Source organism: Mytilus californianus, unplaced genomic scaffold, assembly GCF_021869535.1.
Source record: "Mytilus californianus isolate M0D057914Y unplaced genomic scaffold, xbMytCali1.0.p SCAF_71, whole genome shotgun sequence".
Taxonomy (NCBI): Eukaryota; Metazoa; Mollusca; class Bivalvia; order Mytilida; family Mytilidae; genus Mytilus; species Mytilus californianus.
This window is the reverse complement of record NW_026262725.1, coordinates 110403-124510: the sequence shown is the minus strand read 5'-3', so window position 1 is coordinate 124510 and position 14108 is coordinate 110403. Positions and strand designations below refer to the sequence as shown.

Sequence of the window (14108 nt, the reverse complement as noted above, 5' to 3'; positions counted from 1 at the left end):
TGTATGAGCTGTCTTTGATGAGGCAAATACTCCGTTATATATGTCAATTACAGTAGGATAATGTCTGGTTTGGTAAATGTCATTGTTTTTATCCATATGCAAGTTAAGATGACTTTCATACCATCTTTTTGTTATAATCTTTATACATATTCGGCATTTCTTCGTGACTGATGTTTCCTTTGGTGTTTGGTTTTTTGAAAGTTCTCTGAAGGAAAAATGAATATATATTTAGCATAGAATAGGTGGATTGATACTACGGACAAGCAGTCTTCGAGTTTCACAAATTAAGCACAAGTTTAGGATTTTCTCTAATTTTGCCCTCCCCCGCTCGACGATGAAGGTATACGACAACATTCATGCTTTTTATTCACCGAGGGGAAACATCAAATTCTCCTGTCTGGTCTCTTCCTCCCCGAGGGTATCGCCAGTCCAGTAGTCAGCACTTCGCTGTTGACATGAATATCAATAATATGGTAATTTTTATAAATTTCCTCTTTACCAAATCATGAATTTCGAAATACTAAGGATTTTCTTATCCCAGGCATATATTACCTTGGCCGTATTTGGCATTACTTTTTGGAATTATGGGTCCTCAATGCTCTTCAAATTTGTACTTCTTTGGCTTTATAACTATTTTGATCTGAGCGTCACTGATGAGTCTTATGTAGACGAAACGCGCGTCTGGCGTATTGAATTATAATCCTGGTACCTTTGATAACTTAACACATTCTGAATTATCCTTGCGTGAGAATATGTTAGTCCCCGAAATCTTATTTAATTGAAGAACAGAACAGAAACACAAACAAAAAAAATGTAAACTGCAATTTATTCCGCAGCAGCCACTCCAAACAGTAGAACAAACGAACAAAGCAAGAAAACAGCGGAAATGACTCACTAGTAGTAGAGAGTGAGAGTGCCCTCCTCAAGTGAGGATACTTCTAATCCCCCCTATAATCCCCCTAATCTTCCAGCTTTCTCTAATCTTCATAATCCAGCTTATGGTACGATTTTAAGCACTCTAATCTTCTTAAAGCAGCTTATGATGCAACTTAAAGCACATTATTATGTAATCAATTGGATTAAGATAATCCTTATCTTTTAATCTAGATTATAGATCGTCAATGTTTTGTTCCCCCTTTTAATCCTGATTAGAGTAAACAATTGTTAATTATAAACTATTTGTTTTCGGATTAGAGAACCAACTCTTAATTGATATCCTAGATTAGAGGAATCACTTTTAATAATTGACCTATTGTTTGGAGATAATTGAAATCCATTTGTGTTCGGACAAAATTAGCGGATCCTTTGTTTGATTAAATGAAATGAATTGTAACGGAAAGAGAGACAGACTATTTTTATTTTTACAGGAAATACTCTACAACACAGATTGCAAGAAAGAAGAAATATTTACGAACCACTAACTTTATTTTCTTACAAACTAGTCGAGATAAGGATAGTTAAAATACAAAAAAGTTTTTTCTTTTTTTTTCTTTGTAAATTCATGATATTATTTTTCTTTCTTTTCTCGATTAGTTTGTTTAAAAATAAAATACCATGTTGTCTCATCTATATATAGTTTCTTAAAACAAACAAAAATAACACCTTTCATTTGATAAACATTTATTTAAAATATTTAAAATTGTATTTGATATTTGTTGAAACATTTAAACTGCAACCATTTTTTTTCCTTTCTTTTGTATGATGAATATACTGTTCATATCCTTCACTGTATTCATCTGTTAAAATAACCTTTTTTGGTCATCTAATAAAGAGTCGAGAAAATCTACTTCCATCGGTTCCTAAAACATATATACACTTGTAATTAAGTATTCATTTTTAGTAATAAATAATATTTAATTATTTGATAAGAAAACAAACAAAATATGATGAAATTCATTTTTCTTTAAAATCAAAATAGAAGAAAAAAAATCGTTCTTTTAATCAGGTAAAGATAATAAAAGCTTTCCTTTATTCACCCACGTGACGTCACCTCTTCACACTCTAATTATAGAAATTGAAGATGATCGCCATGTTTTTGTTTGTTGTCCTGAGTTGTTTTTTATCAATTACCCATGTGGGAAGTGATGTAAATACAGCAGATTGTTATACAAGTGAAGAAATATTGGATTGTCGAGGTGGTGGTATTCAATACTTTAGTGGAGAGATAGATCCTTCTATTAACAGGGTGTTGATGAACTATATTCTGAAAAGTGACCAGATTCAAAATGTCCGCGTGAAAGCCACTTGTGTGTTCGAACTTACGATGTCAAATAAAGAGCTATGTGGCACAGTGGAAGGGAAAATTATAGGGGTGAACGGGGAAGAATGCTTATCGTATGTAAGTACCCCCAAGGGTGACTGGGGAATAGAAGTATGGTCACCATTGGTCTTCCTCCGACCGGCAGTAAAACCCGTGCTAAAGTGGGGCGTCCGTTTGGCTGTGCGGGATGTACAAATTTGCAGCCACGTCCGGTCAGAATGGGGACGTTAAATCCGATGCCTCGTGTAAAGAGAGTGCCACGCTCTTTGCACGTTAAGAACCCTTGCAACAACTCTTTGAGGGGTCCGTAGGTGACCTGTTGCAAGGCTAAATTTCTGTCCCTATCCAATATACCCTCATTTCCCGTGGCAGTCTAAATTTCTCCGACCTTAATCCCTTAATCTATTACGGAACCTACCTATTGTATTTATTGTGAACTTGTTCTCGTCCTGAATATGCATGAAATATTTGCCACTGGACGTTAAGCAACCAACAATCAATCAATCGTATGTAAGTACATCGTGTTTGATTAAATTTTAAAAGTGAAAAAATAGTTGAATAGTTAGCATGATTACCATATTAGGAAGTTAATTACATGACCATATAAGGAAAGCATGTGCTATTTTGTATACCTTATTAGGAAATGTTAATCATGTGACCATATAAGGTAAAAAAATAACCACGTGATAAATATTTTGATTTCGATTATTGATAAAAATTGATTTATTGTTGAAAATAAAAAAATTATATACTCACATTGAGATATATCTCACTCGCTTCTTTTATATCATTTTCTAATGATATGTCCTGATAAGAAAATAATGTAGGAAATTAACATAGTGAGATATATGTCTATGTAAAGGAAGTAATCTATGTCATAAATTTGATTTATAAACTTTAAAAAAATCTTTATTTCATTAGTTATCAATCGCAATTACTCATGTTAAACAATATATTTTGATTATGATTATTGTAATATAAAGGATTATATTTATAAAAGAGTTATGCTTACATTTTTTTGTTTACTACATGTACTGCTGCTTCCACTTGCAACATATCACTGCTAAAATCATGTTTAGTGATGATATTAGTTAGGCCAGTATCCAAATTCTTGAACGAGCTTAAAAACCTATTCATTATGCTGACGGATCATGTATAACAGTGTAAATGTATCTTATGGTGAGTATCCAAGTATTGGTGGATCATCGCAAAAGCAGTTTCCTCTGCATCGCGACAGAGAATAACAGTTGTCACATTTTAACCCGCTGCCAATCTCCTCTGCGATATAAAAGCCTGCATTTGCCTTTACCTCAAACGACGGAACATTTTCACTAAAATCAAGTCTACACTCCCCGATTGCTACTACATCCGACTCTCTTTTCAAGACCAAACATTCAATTTCATGTAGCACTGACATATTAAAATCTCGAATCTTCTTGGGATGGCAACCAACCGTCGAAAAGATCTTTTTCTTCATCTATTGTTCTGGTTTCAGCGTATCATGCAAAAGATGATGCAATCTAGAGGAACGCATTGAATCATTGATTGTTGTTTGCTTTACGCCTCATGAGCACTAAAAGGTTATATCGCGGCGAGAGCTAATTCGAATATTTCTACAATTTAATTTATATTTTTAAAATCAGACAAAAGGTCCTCAAATAAACTAAAATTCTAGACTAAAGCAAATTGATTATTTACAAATAAAATACCAGTAATTGCTAGGATTCTTGAAATCTATGCCAAGGCGTTCCACTAACCTATACTGAAATTGTATGTCAAGATATGTTACCTGCTCACGCCTTTTATGATCTTTAATTGCTGAAAAAGCAATGATCATTAGTTCATTAACAGAATATATTCATGCATGAAATATCAAGAAACGAAGTAAGAAAGTGTATGAGCAAAATTTGCAGGTTATACACTGTTTACACAACGTCCGGTGGCAAATATTTCATACATATTCAGGGGCATTTGATTTTGATCTATGAAACCATGTAAATACATAATCTATAAATTAAAAACGAAACAATTTCAGAAAGTCAGCCATAGCCTAGAGCATTATACCACCGTATGTATGAGAAAAAGAATAAGAATGATATTACGATGTTAACCTTGAATAAAATGCCGCCAATTAGAAAACATGTTTTATATATACACACCCCCAAGGGTGACTGGGGAATAGAAGTATGGTCACCATTGGTCTTCCTCCGACCGGCCGTTTGGCTGTGCGGGATGTACAAATTTGCAGCCACGTCCGATCAGAATGGGGACGTTAAATACGGTGCCTCGTGTAAAGAGAGTGCCACGCTCTTTGCACGTTAAAAACCCTTGCAACAACTCTTTGAGGGGTCCGTAGGTGACCTGTTGCAAGGCTAAATTTCTATCCCTATCCAATATACCCTCATTTCCCGTGGCACTCTACATTTCTCCGACCTTAATCCCTTAATCTATTACAGAACCTACCTATTGTATTTATTGTTACTTTGTTCTCGTCCTGAATATGCATGAAATATTTGCCACTGGACGTTAAGCAACCAATAATCAATCAATCAATTATATATACACAGGTAAATAAAAATAGTTTTGAGACGTATTGGAGAAAATAAATAATTTTGTTGTTCATAGTAGGAGTGAAAATTTATAATCATGGTTCATACCTTGTTTGTATTAAAATTAAATTTTATCTTACAACCCTTGTCAAGTGAGTCTTTCGTGTTGCATCATTATTTTCTGACATTAGTGTTATATCAATAATGATCAAATAATTATTATGAAAACAAAATGTCTAAGTGGCTTGGTACTCAAATGGCTTCATTTTGCCAATAAATATATCCTTTGCATAATTAAAATTTAATACATTTTCATTTATCAAGGTTTATGAGCAATTTCTTTAACTTACAAATGAATATATGCAATAACAGGAAAATATTTCAAAATATATTTAAAAAATAATCAAAAAAATATTTGTGACTTTATGTCCTGTGACTTTTTGTCCCCCCTCATACTTTGAACGACAAAATTATTTTATGTCTACCTGTGCGAATTTCAAACGCGCGATTTTACACCAGTACTTAAAACCTTCCATCCTTTATGGGTGGATTTTACATAGATAAATAGAATCGTATAATATAAGTAAAATGAGGATGTTAAATTTGATGTATGCCTTTTTGTGCTTCTTCGTTACATTTGTCTGTTTTTATAGTTATCACTGTCACTTAGATCCTTGATTTCCGATGCTAACATGTCCAAGTGCCATTTGATAGCTGTTTTGTGATGATATGTTCTCTTTCCCGAAGAACAGTGACATGACTAAAGTCTTTTTTACGGTATCAAATGTTACAATTGTTCTCTTTAATTTTGACCAGTATCTCCTTCTTTCGGCATGAACAGAAAAAAATAAACTGCAAGAAACTGAATGTGGAATCCTTAAAAAGACTAAGAAAAGGGCATGTTCTAATACAGCTTGTTCTTGTAGTTGATGCACCATATGACCTTGATCTTGTGTGAGTTTTTTTTTCTTCCACCATTTGTTCTTATGAAACGGAGTTTAAAATTTCTTTACATTGCTAAATTGCATAATGACTTTATCTAGCATTTGGACATTCAAAGGAATAGTTGCGATCACGTTTCGCTATTTGTTGATCTTCTATACATTTTTTTTATTCTCTCAAAATATACCAGCATCAGGTCTACTAGTTATTTAGGCCACGTGGCCAGGATCGAAGGGGCCTGAAATGTTCTTTGATGAGGCAAATACTCCGTTATATATGTCAATTACAGTAGGATAATGTCTGGTTTGGTAAATGTCATTGTTTTTATCCATATGCAAGTTAAGATGACTTTCATACCATCTTTTTATGTCTATAAATCTTTATACATATTCGGCATTTCTTCGTGACTGATGTTTCCTTTGGTGTTTGGTTTTTTGAAAGTTCTCTGAAGGAAAAATGAATATATATTTAGCATAGAATAGGTGGATTGATACTACGGACAAGCAGTCTTCGAGTTTCACAAATTAAGCACAAGTTTAGGATTTTCTCTAATTTTGCCCTCCCCCGCTCGACGATGAAGGTATATGACAACATTCATGCTTTTTATTCACCGAGGGGAAACATCAAATTCTCCTGTCTGGTCTCTTCCTCCCCGAGGGTATCGCCAGTCCAGTAGTCAGCACTTCGCTGTTGACATGAATATCAATAATATGGTAATTTTTATAAATTTCCTCTTTACCAAATCATGAATTTCGAAATACTAAGGATTTTCTTATCCCAGGCATATATTACCTTGGCCGTATTTGGCATTACTTTTTGGAATTATGGGTCCTCAATGCTCTTCAAATTTGTACTTCTTTGGCTTTATAACTATTTTGATCTGAGCGTCACTGATGAGTCTTATGTAGACGAAACGCGCGTCTGGCGTATTGAATTATAATCCTGGTACCTTTGATAACTTAACACATTCTGAATTATCCTTGCGTGAGAATATGTTAGTCCCCGAAATCTTATTTAATTGAAGAACAGAACAGAAACACAAACAAAAAAAATGTAAACTGCAATTTATTCCGCAGCAGCCACTCCAAACAGTAGAACAAACGAACAAAGCAAGAAAACAGCGGAAATGACTCACTAGTAGTAGAGAGTGAGAGTGCCCTCCTCAAGTGAGGATACTTCTAATCCCCCCTATAATCCCCCTAATCTTCCAGCTTTCTCTAATCTTCATAATCCAGCTTATGGTACGATTTTAAGCACTCTAATCTTCTTAAAGCAGCTTATGATGCAACTTAAAGCACATTATTATGTAATCAATTGGATTAAGATAATCCTTATCTTTTAATCTAGATTATAGATCGTCAATGTTTTGTTCCCCCTTTTAATCCTGATTAGAGTAAACAATTGTTAATTATAAACTATTTGTTTTCGGATTAGAGAACCAACTCTTAATTGATATCCTAGATTAGAGGAATCACTTTTAATAATTGACCTATTGTTTGGAGATAATTGAAATCCATTTGTGTTCGGACAAAATTAGCGGATCCTTTGTTTGATTAAATGAAATGAATTGTAACGGAAAGAGAGACAGACTATTTTTATTTTTACAGGAAATACTCTACAACACAGATTGCAAGAAAGAAGAAATATTTACGAACCACTAACTTTATTTTCTTACAAACTAGTCGAGATAAGGATAGTTAAAATACAAAAAAGTTTTTTCTTTTTTTTTCTTTGTAAATTCATGATATTATTTTTCTTTCTTTTCTCGATTAGTTTGTTTAAAAATAAAATACCATGTTGTCTCATCTATATATAGTTTCTTAAAACAAACAAAAATAACACCTTTCATTTGATAAACATTTATTTAAAATATTTAAAATTGTATTTGATATTTGTTGAAACATTTAAACTGCAACCATTTTTTTTCCTTTCTTTTGTATGATGAATATACTGTTCATATCCTTCACTGTATTCATCTGTTAAAATAACCTTTTTTGGTCATCTAATAAAGAGTCGAGAAAATCTACTTCCATCGGTTCCTAAAACATATATACACTTGTAATTAAGTATTCATTTTTAGTAATAAATAATATTTAATTATTTGATAAGAAAACAAACAAAATATGATGAAATTCATTTTTCTTTAAAATCAAAATAGAAGAAAAAAAATCGTTCTTTTAATCAGGTAAAGATAATAAAAGCTTTCCTTTATTCACCCACGTGACGTCACCTCTTCACACTCTAATTATAGAAATTGAAGATGATCGCCATGTTTTTGTTTGTTGTCCTGAGTTGTTTTTTATCAATTACCCATGTGGGAAGTGATGTAAATACAGCAGATTGTTATACAAGTGAAGAAATATTGGATTGTCGAGGTGGTGGTATTCAATACTTTAGTGGAGAGATAGATCCTTCTATTAACAGGGTGTTGATGAACTATATTCTGAAAAGTGACCAGATTCAAAATGTCCGCGTGAAAGCCACTTGTGTGTTCGAACTTACGATGTCAAATAAAGAGCTATGTGGCACAGTGGAAGGGAAAATTATAGGGGTGAACGGGGAAGAATGCTTATCGTATGTAAGTACCCCCAAGGGTGACTGGGGAATAGAAGTATGGTCACCATTGGTCTTCCTCCGACCGGCAGTAAAACCCGTGCTAAAGTTGGGCGTCCGTTTGGCTGTGCGGGATGTACAAATTTGCAGCCACGTCCGGTCAGAATGGGGACGTTAAATCCGATGCCTCGTGTAAAGAGAGTGCCACGCTCTTTGCACGTTAAGAACCCTTGCAACAACTCTTTGAGGGGTCCGTAGGTGACCTGTTGCAAGGCTAAATTTCTGTCCCTATCCAATATACCCTCATTTCCCGTGGCAGTCTAAATTTCTCCGACCTTAATCCCTTAATCTATTACGGAACCTACCTATTGTATTTATTGTGAACTTGTTCTCGTCCTGAATATGCATGAAATATTTGCCACTGGACGTTAAGCAACCAACAATCAATCAATCGTATGTAAGTACATCGTGTTTGATTAAATTTTAAAAGTGAAAAAATAGTTGAATAGTTAGCATGATTACCATATTAGGAAGTTAATTACATGACCATATAAGGAAAGCATGTGCTATTTTGTATACCTTATTAGGAAATGTTAATCATGTGACCATATAAGGTAAAAAAATAACCACGTGATAAATATTTTGATTTCGATTATTGATAAAAATTGATTTATTGTTGAAAATAAAAAAATTATATACTCACATTGAGATATATCTCACTCGCTTCTTTTATATCATTTTCTAATGATATGTCCTGATAAGAAAATAATGTAGGAAATTAACATAGTGAGATATATGTCTATGTAAAGGAAGTAATCTATGTCATAAATTTGATTTATAAACTTTAAAAAAATCTTTATTTCATTAGTTATCAATCGCAATTACTCATGTTAAACAATATATTTTGATTATGATTATTGTAATATAAAGGATTATATTTATAAAAGAGTTATGCTTACATTTTTTTGTTTACTACATGTACTGCTGCTTCCACTTGCAACATATCACTGCTAAAATCATGTTTAGTGATGATATTAGTTAGGCCAGTATCCAAATTCTTGAACGAGCTTAAAAACCTATTCATTATGCTGACGGATCATGTATAACAGTGTAAATGTATCTTATGGTGAGTATCCAAGTATTGGTGGATCATCGCAAAAGCAGTTTCCTCTGCATCGCGACAGAGAATAACAGTTGTCACATTTTAACCCGCTGCCAATCTCCTCTGCGATATAAAAGCCTGCATTTGCCTTTACCTCAAACGACGGAACATTTTCACTAAAATCAAGTCTACACTCCCCGATTGCTACTACATCCGACTCTCTTTTCAAGACCAAACATTCAATTTCATGTAGCACTGACATATTAAAATCTCGAATCTTCTTGGGATGGCAACCAACCGTCGAAAAGATCTTTTTCTTCATCTATTGTTCTGGTTTCAGCGTATCATGCAAAAGATGATGCAATCTAGAGGAACGCATTGAATCATTGATTGTTGTTTGCTTTACGCCTCATGAGCACTAAAAGGTTATATCGCGGCGAGAGCTAATTCGAATATTTCTACAATTTAATTTATATTTTTAAAATCAGACAAAAGGTCCTCAAATAAACTAAAATTCTAGACTAAAGCAAATTGATTATTTACAAATAAAATACCAGTAATTGCTAGGATTCTTGAAATCTATGCCAAGGCGTTCCACTAACCTATACTGAAATTGTATGTCAAGATATGTTACCTGCTCACGCCTTTTATGATCTTTAATTGCTGAAAAAGCAATGATCATTAGTTCATTAACAGAATATATTCATGCATGAAATATCAAGAAACGAAGTAAGAAAGTGTATGAGCAAAATTTGCAGGTTATACACTGTTTACACAACGTCCGGTGGCAAATATTTCATACATATTCAGGGGCATTTGATTTTGATCTATGAAACCATGTAAATACATAATCTATAAATTAAAAACGAAACAATTTCAGAAAGTCAGCCATAGCCTAGAGCATTATACCACCGTATGTATGAGAAAAAGAATAAGAATGATATTACGATGTTAACCTTGAATAAAATGCCGCCAATTAGAAAACATGTTTTATATATACACACCCCCAAGGGTGACTGGGGAATAGAAGTATGGTCACCATTGGTCTTCCTCCGACCGGCCGTTTGGCTGTGCGGGATGTACAAATTTGCAGCCACGTCCGATCAGAATGGGGACGTTAAATACGGTGCCTCGTGTAAAGAGAGTGCCACGCTCTTTGCACGTTAAAAACCCTTGCAACAACTCTTTGAGGGGTCCGTAGGTGACCTGTTGCAAGGCTAAATTTCTATCCCTATCCAATATACCCTCATTTCCCGTGGCACTCTACATTTCTCCGACCTTAATCCCTTAATCTATTACAGAACCTACCTATTGTATTTATTGTTACTTTGTTCTCGTCCTGAATATGCATGAAATATTTGCCACTGGACGTTAAGCAACCAATAATCAATCAATCAATTATATATACACAGGTAAATAAAAATAGTTTTGAGACGTATTGGAGAAAATAAATAATTTTGTTGTTCATAGTAGGAGTGAAAATTTATAATCATGGTTCATACCTTGTTTGTATTAAAATTAAATTTTATCTTACAACCCTTGTCAAGTGAGTCTTTCGTGTTGCATCATTATTTTCTGACATTAGTGTTATATCAATAATGATCAAATAATTATTATGAAAACAAAATGTCTAAGTGGCTTGGTACTCAAATGGCTTCATTTTGCCAATAAATATATCCTTTGCATAATTAAAATTTAATACATTTTCATTTATCAAGGTTTATGAGCAATTTCTTTAACTTACAAATGAATATATGCAATAACAGGAAAATATTTCAAAATATATTTAAAAAATAATCAAAAAAATATTTGTGACTTTATGTCCTGTGACTTTTTGTCCCCCCTCATACTTTGAACGACAAAATTATTTTATGTCTACCTGTGCGAATTTCAAACGCGCGATTTTACACCAGTACTTAAAACCTTCCATCCTTTATGGGTGGATTTTACATAGATAAATAGAATCGTATAATATAAGTAAAATGAGGATGTTAAATTTGATGTATGCCTTTTTGTGCTTCTTCGTTACATTTGTCTGTTTTTATAGTTATCACTGTCACTTAGATCCTTGATTTCCGATGCTAACATGTCCAAGTGCCATTTGATAGCTGTTTTGTGATGATATGTTCTCTTTCCCGAAGAACAGTGACATGACTAAAGTCTTTTTTACGGTATCAAATGTTACAATTGTTCTCTTTAATTTTGACCAGTATCTCCTTCTTTCGGCATGAACAGAAAAAAATAAACTGCAAGAAACTGAATGTGGAATCCTTAAAAAGACTAAGAAAAGGGCATGTTCTAATACAGCTTGTTCTTGTAGTTGATGCACCATATGACCTTGATCTTGTGTGAGTTTTTTTTTCTTCCACCATTTGTTCTTATGAAACGGAGTTTAAAATTTCTTTACATTGCTAAATTGCATAATGACTTTATCTAGCATTTGGACATTCAAAGGAATAGTTGCGATCACGTTTCGCTATTTGTTGATCTTCTATACATTTTTTTTATTCTCTCAAAATATACCAGCATCAGGTCTACTAGTTATTTAGGCCACGTGGCCAGGATCGAAGGGGCCTGAAATGTTCTTTGATGAGGCAAATACTCCGTTATATATGTCAATTACAGTAGGATAATGTCTGGTTTGGTAAATGTCATTGTTTTTATCCATATGCAAGTTAAGATGACTTTCATACCATCTTTTTATGTCTATAAATCTTTATACATATTCGGCATTTCTTCGTGACTGATGTTTCCTTTGGTGTTTGGTTTTTTGAAAGTTCTCTGAAGGAAAAATGAATATATATTTAGCATAGAATAGGTGGATTGATACTACGGACAAGCAGTCTTCGAGTTTCACAAATTAAGCACAAGTTTAGGATTTTCTCTAATTTTGCCCTCCCCCGCTCGACGATGAAGGTATATGACAACATTCATGCTTTTTATTCACCGAGGGGAAACATCAAATTCTCCTGTCTGGTCTCTTCCTCCCCGAGGGTATCGCCAGTCCAGTAGTCAGCACTTCGCTGTTGACATGAATATCAATAATATGGTAATTTTTATAAATTTCCTCTTTACCAAATCATGAATTTCGAAATACTAAGGATTTTCTTATCCCAGGCATATATTACCTTGGCCGTATTTGGCATTACTTTTTGGAATTATGGGTCCTCAATGCTCTTCAAATTTGTACTTCTTTGGCTTTATAACTATTTTGATCTGAGCGTCACTGATGAGTCTTATGTAGACGAAACGCGCGTCTGGCGTATTGAATTATAATCCTGGTACCTTTGATAACTTAACACATTCTGAATTATCCTTGCGTGAGAATATGTTAGTCCCCGAAATCTTATTTAATTGAAGAACAGAACAGAAACACAAACAAAAAAAATGTAAACTGCAATTTATTCCGCAGCAGCCACTCCAAACAGTAGAACAAACGAACAAAGCAAGAAAACAGCGGAAATGACTCACTAGTAGTAGAGAGTGAGAGTGCCCTCCTCAAGTGAGGATACTTCTAATCCCCCCTATAATCCCCCTAATCTTCCAGCTTTCTCTAATCTTCATAATCCAGCTTATGGTACGATTTTAAGCACTCTAATCTTCTTAAAGCAGCTTATGATGCAACTTAAAGCACATTATTATGTAATCAATTGGATGAAGATAATCCTTATCTTTTAATCTAGATTATAGATCGTCAATGTTTTGTTCCCCCTTTTAATCCTGATTAGAGTAAACAATTGTTAATTATAAACTATTTGTTTTCGGATTAGAGAACCAACTTTTAATTGATATCCTAGATTAGAGGAATCACTTTTAATAATTGACCTATTGTTTGGAGATAATTGAAATCCATTTGTGTTCGGACAAAATTAGCGGATCCTTTGTTTGATTAAATGAAATGAATTGTAACGGAAAGAGAGACAGACTATTTTTATTTTTACAGGAAATACTCTACAACACAGATTGCAAGAAAGAAGAAATATTTACGAACCACTAACTTTATTTTCTTACAAACTAGTCGAGATAAGGATAGTTAAAATACAAAAAAGTTTTTTCTTTTTTTTTCTTTGTAAATTCATGATATTATTTTTCTTTCTTTTCTCGATTAGTTTGTTTAAAAATAAAATACCATGTTGTCTCATCTATATATAGTTTCTTAAAACAAACAAAAATAACACCTTTCATTTGATAAACATTTATTTAAAATATTTAAAATTGTATTTGATTTTTAGTTGAAACATTTAAACTGCAACCATTTTTTTTCCTTTCTTTTCCCCCCCAAGGGTGACTGGGGAATAGAAGTATGGTCACCATTGGTCTTCCTCCGACCGGCAGTAAAACCCGTGCTAAAGTGGGGCGTCCGTTTGGCTGTGCGGGATGTACAAATTTGCAGCCACGTCCGGTCAGAATGGGGACGTTAAATCCGATGCCTCGTGTAAAGAGAGTGCCACGCTCTTTGCACGTTAAGAACCCTTACAACAACTTTTTGAGGGGTCCGTAGGTGACCTGTTGCAAGGCTAAATTTCTGTCCCTATCCAATATACCCTCATTTCCCGTGGCAGTCTAAATTTCTCCGACCTTAATCCCTTAATCTATTACAGAACCTACCTATTGTATTTATTGTGAACTTGTTCTCGTCCTGAATATGCATGAAATATTTGCCACTGGACGTTAAGCAACCAACAATCAATCAATCAATCCT

General features: G+C 33.7%; 1 long non-coding RNA gene across 4 annotated transcripts; it reads right to left on the bottom strand.

Annotated features, from left to right (window-relative positions):
• Window positions 1-1726: 1726 nt before the first annotated feature.
• Window positions 1727-9382, bottom strand: LOC127710325 (uncharacterized). Of its 4 annotated transcripts, none has more exons than XR_007986135.1 (3): window positions 9264-9382; window positions 9008-9058; window positions 1727-1799 (listed from the first exon to the last, which is right to left on the bottom strand). It is a non-coding gene; the product is annotated as an uncharacterized LOC127710325 (long non-coding RNA). The 4 variants fall into 4 exon arrangements; XR_007986136.1 differs by lacking the exon at window positions 9008-9058 and adding an exon at window positions 3017-3067; XR_007986137.1 differs by lacking the exons at window positions 9008-9058; window positions 9264-9382 and adding exons at window positions 3017-3067; window positions 3273-3336.
• Between the last annotated feature and the right edge of the window lie 4726 nt (window positions 9383-14108).